Raw genomic sequence first — 5303 nt, 5'->3', positions numbered from 1 at the left:
CCCCCACTCGGGTGGGCTCCCACCCCGGCAGAGGGAGGGACAGGTCCTCACGTGGCACTGGGCCCTGAGGGCTGCGTGGCCCTGTCCTCGCAGCCAGGACCTCCCAGCCCAGGTCACCTGCCACCACCGGATCGAGGTGGGCTGTGTCTTCAGCGGGACCCGGACGGTGGAGCCAAGTGGAGCAGAGCCACCAGGTGTGGCATGAGCAGGTGCCAGGGACCGGCTCGGTGGCTCTGCTCTGTCCATGCGTTTCCTCACCAGGGGAGAGGCGATGGGGAAACGATGGCATAAAGCAAGACCAGGTCGGTGCCCCCCCGCCAGCCCCCTTGCTGGCCCTCTGACCTTGGCACGTGTGTGCCCCACGCTGGGTCAGCAGATTGGATGGGGATGCCCACTCCCTCCAAACCTCTTGGCTGATTGGCCGGCACTGGACTTGCCAGCCCTACGCCCTATGCCCCAGCCCCGTGGCAGGTCCTGGGGGCTGAAGGGAGCCATGCAGGGGGAGCAGTGGGGGTGGGCGGCGCACAAGGCAGGGAGAGCCAGCAAGCAGAATGGGGGCTCACACACATATGCATGTATACACGTGTGCATGTACAGGCTCTCACATGCATCCACGTGCACACAGGTGCACACACCCACACACGCAAGCCTGTGGAAACAGCACAGTGTGCGGTTGGGTTCCCATTCGCCACCGTCTGCACTATTTATGCCGCTTTCCATGAATCTGTAGTTAATTCAATATAAAGTGTTTTGAAAGCTCATCTTTGATAATATTGAGAGGTGGAGATTCCTCCTTTTTTGTTTGATTTTTTTCCAAATATATACACATAGTTGCTCCAGGTTTTTTTTTAAAGCTAACTAATGACCAGGGAATAAATTTGGATCAGAGCAGCGTTGGAAATATGAGCTTTCTTGTGGCGAGGTGTTGGCACGCGCCCAGACAACAGGAGTAAAAGCTTCTGGAGATATTTCATTGCACGCTCACTGCTCACCTCCCCTGTGTCTCCTCATGTGAGTGCGATTTCATGCATCAAAGGCGCTAAAATAACTTTCTGAATTATGTCCCAGCAACATAACAAATCACATTATCAATTAACTTCTACAATAGAAGTGGCTTTCTGTAATAGATCCAAGCGTGAAAAAATTACGTGGGTGAAATTTATGTAACCCTAAAAACTGTAAGGAGAAGAAAGATCACTTTGAATTTATTGGTGATAATAGGGGACTGGAGGTAATTCGCATGGTGGACAGCCCTGTGAGACAGGGTGACCAGTCTGCATGCTCTGGACAAGTCCCACAAAGGACACGGGCGGGTGATAGGACTGGGCAGCAGGATGACCACACTGCCAGCCAGCTGACCCCGCCAGCGGGTCGGGGTGGGAGCCGAGGGCAGGCGGCTCTGGTCCAGGCTGAGCTCTGGACGGGCTCCGTGACCTTGAGCCGGTTACTCAGGAGCGTCAGACTCCCTGAGCCAGGACTGCCCATCCCTGGGGCCTGACCCCACCCAGCTCCTAGACCCACAGTCCCAGGTCCCCATTGGTCCAGCCCCTCTGTGTCCCGGTCCCTCCCTCCCAGGCCGGCAGGGAGTGTCTTGCTCGCCATTCACCTTTTTAAAAGTTCTACTTTTTTTTCTTAATTATCTTGAAAATAGTGATTTCCATATTTTAAAGGTAAGGAGTGTTTTTATTGTAGGAAATTTGGAAAATAAAGTCCTCTCAGCAGACAGCAAAGGTCACCGTTTGATGGATATCTTTTCTCTGCCCGCTTTCTGCCCCTCGAGCTCCCATGGGGTCTGGACCAGCCCCCTGCAGTTTCGCTGAAGGACTATCCATTCTAAGGTGGTTTTTAAAAATCAGAATCCTCGTTTAAAACATCTCTACCCTCAGAAGGCCACCTGCACACCCCAGGGTCCCCTGTGCCCGGAGGGGGGCCTGTTCCAATGGGGCTGCTCCTTGTGGGGAAGTGGGGGCTGGGGTGAGGGCGCTGAGGACCCGGGCACACCAGGCGTCCCGTCACTGGGCCCAGGTGGTGTGGGCTCGGTGTCCACACCTCACGTTCCTCCCTCACTTTATCCCCTGGATAGTGTCACCCAGACACGGACCAAGGCCCATGCTCCTGAGGTGGCCACCTAGCGCCCTGCCCTTTGCCAGCCCCTGGCAGCCTCCACTCGTCCTGGCACCACATCCTCACTTCCTGGTACGGGCTCTCGAGCCCCTGGCCCCTGCCTGGGACTCCCAGCAATGTCCCCGCTCACCTGGGAGGCCACCCCGCCCCACCCCGTCCACCTGGGGCCTGGGCACCTGGGCCTCCTTCCTCTTCCGTCTTAGTTCACAGGCACAGCTAAAACAGGCTTCCGGATTGATTTGGATTAAGAAGTTAGGTGGGTTAATAAACTAAAGGGCCCACAGACCCTTGTATATAAATTTCTATTAAGTTCCCGCATCCAACACTGGTCTCTAATAGTTTAATTTCTGTATTAAATAATTAAAACTCTATTGTCAATTGCTGTGAACAATTGTTTTTCTTAATGATCTTTCCAGAGGAGCCAGTAATTTTATATCTTGTAAAAATGATTAACTGGCATCATTATCCCATATTCCTGAAATATAACCCGGCGACTTCACGAAAGGCCATCTGTATTCAATTAATGCTCCTGCGTTAGACGCAGCATCCCTCCGCGCCTCGGCTGTCCTCTCATTTTATTATGGCGATGATGAAGATGGAAACAACCAGTTTAATTATCCCATTTCCAACGGTGAAATCAATTTGTGACACGTCTTCACGCTTAAAAAAAGAAGATGAAGAAGGCGGCAGCCTGGGCCCTGGGAAGGGCAGGCCGGGCGGAGCGGCCAGCAAACGCCTCCCAGGCTGGGCTGGCGGCGGAGCAGGGAGGGGCCAGCACCTTCTGGGCTCTAGTTCCCCAGGGGTTCCCCAGCATCACTCAGCCCCTCAGTCCCCCGCAGCGGGTCCCTGAGGCTGGCCCTGCTCATTGGACCCACAGGGACATGGGCTGCTCCCCAGACCTGGTCTGACTGTAAAGGTGGGGGGTAGGGAGGGGGACTTCACGTGGCGTGCGGCCCCCTGCCTCTGTCAGGGTGATTCCAGGGACGCCCCTGCCCTGCCACTCCATCGCTGTCGGCCACATAATCTAATTGTTTGACGTTTTTATCACAACTCCTTGGGAGCAGAGGGAGATGGCTAGATTAATACTCTGTGCGGTTGGCCGACAGCCGGGACGGCGCTGATGGGCTGAATTACAGGGGACTCTTAAATTTCCTTATTATAGATTTTAATTCTTTATGACAAGAGGCGAGAGGGGGTGTTAAGACAATGAGGTGGAGGCGGCCCTCCCCCGCCCTGTACCTGGGGATCAGGGTGCCCCCCATGACCTCCCCCTTTTTCTGGCACCTCTTGCCACCAGGCTCTGTTCTGGGGGCATCGGGGGACGGGGGTGCTCAGACCGTCCTACAACCCGCCCCCCAGGAAACGTCGTCTTTGAGATGAAGCTCTTGGGCTCAGAACTGCCCCCCAAAGGCGGGGCTGCTGAGCCCCACGCCCCCATGAAGCGGGTGCCATTCCGGTGGCATTTCTGAGGGCTGAGAGTTGGGGTCTGGTCATGAGCCCAGTGGCCACTTGCATCTCCTGCCTGTGGGGTTCTTAGTTGCAATTTGTCCATTTCTTCCCCGTTTGCTATTAATTCTAGCTCTTTGTGTAATAGGAACCCTCACTTTTCTCTGTCACAGGCACTGAAACCTTCCCCCCAGTTTCCCATTTACTGCCAGATCTTCTTATTCATGACGGGCTTCGTCACCCTGAAAATATTTCATGCACTTTTCTGGCCTCAATGTGACTGTTTCACGCCCTGTGATGGATACGGATGGTGGGCCTTCGGGCGTTACCCGACCCGGTCACCCAGGGGCCCCCTGCCCTGCCCTGCTCGGAGCCCGTGCTCACCCTCGGGGTTAACCACACATTCTACTGTGGACCTTTCTCACTTGCAGTTACACTGAGACCCGAGACCCTGCAGAAGCCCTCTGTGCACGGTGTCAGGTGGAAGACGGGCGTGTGGACGGGGCAGGTGTCCCTGAGGACCTAGCTGGCCTGGGCACCCCTGGGAGGGGCAGCTGTGGCTGGACGGGCCCAGGCTCTGCAGAGAGGCTTCCGGGAGAGCTTGGGGACAGTGGGCGCTGGGGGCTGGGCAGTGGGCATGAAGCAGGCAGAGGGAGGGTCTGGGAGGCCTCAGAGCCAGGCTTTGGGGTGCTGAGTAGACAGCACTGGGTCACAGAGGCAGGGAGTCGGGCCCCATTTCCCAGGGACATGCTCTGGATTCCTGGAGCCAGAGACCTGCTGCCCCCACAAGCAGGCTGCGCGAGGCAGTGGCCAGGGTGGTGGCCAGGTGTGAGGCATTGTCTCTAAGCACCTGTGTCCTTGGCCCCGAAATGGCCAAGCCTGTGGGCGGAGGGAAGTGACCTGTGTCAGGACCCTCTGTGGTGGGGCAGGTCTGGACTCCCCATAGGGAGAAGCTGCTGGGCCCCTGGGCTGTGTAGCCACCCCCAGCTCCTCTCGGACCTCCTCTCCTCTGTGGTGATGCACTCTCCAGGCCCCGTGGCGGGAGGGACAGCGATTCCACTCTGAGTGGCATGGCCGCAGCCCTGGACCGGCCTCAGGACCGAGTGCCACCTGACAAGGAGCAGCGGGACCGGCGGGGTCTCTGGTCCCTGCACCTGCCCCTCCTCCACCTCCAGGAACAGGTTCACCTGTGGTTTGCTGATGAGCCACTGGCTTGGGGTGGGAAGCCGTGGTCTGGATGAGGCCTCTTTCTGCAGGACCCCCGGCCTCTGGGTGTGAGCCAGCACCCTCCTGCCATCCTGGGCGTCTGCCTTCCTCGCCACCACCATCCAGGCCCAGGTACTGTCTACAGGTCAGGGCTCTGGGTGGGGGGGCCTGGGTGAGGCTGAAGAGGGCGAGACCTGCCCCACCCCCACCCACTGAGCAGGAGCTGGTTCGCAGCCTCCCTAGCAGCCCAAGCTGCTCCCGGGAGTGGAGCCGGCGCCCCTCCTTCCTTCTCCTTCAGGAGCCCCTTTCTGGCTCCCGGCTGTACCCCTGGAGCCCCCAGCCTGCGGCCCTGTGTGCTCAGGGCGCACCTGAGGCCCAGACCCAGCGAGGGGGGGTGGGGGCTGTGGGAGGGGGAGGGGCTGCAGAGGACAATCGCCGCGACCACCCAGGCAGGATCAGGCCGGCCTGTTCCACCTCCTTCGGGAGGAACTGGGCCTGGCACCAACTCCTCTTCTCATGCCCTCGGG

The 5303-nt window shown here is 58.1% G+C and overlaps 1 long non-coding RNA gene across 1 annotated transcript; it reads left to right on the top strand.

Annotated features, from left to right (window-relative positions):
- Positions 1–72: 72 nt before the first annotated feature.
- On the top strand, positions 73–2435 carry LOC106728388. The gene is made up of 3 exons (XR_001364689.1): positions 73–1011; positions 1693–1838; positions 2084–2435. It is a non-coding gene; the product is annotated as an uncharacterized LOC106728388 (long non-coding RNA).
- The last annotated feature ends 2868 nt before the right edge of the window (positions 2436–5303 follow it).

Source organism: Myotis brandtii, unplaced genomic scaffold, assembly GCF_000412655.1.
Source record: "Myotis brandtii unplaced genomic scaffold, ASM41265v1 scaffold604, whole genome shotgun sequence".
Classification (NCBI taxonomy): domain Eukaryota; kingdom Metazoa; phylum Chordata; class Mammalia; order Chiroptera; family Vespertilionidae; genus Myotis; species Myotis brandtii.
This window is presented reverse-complemented; position numbering and strand designations above follow the sequence as displayed.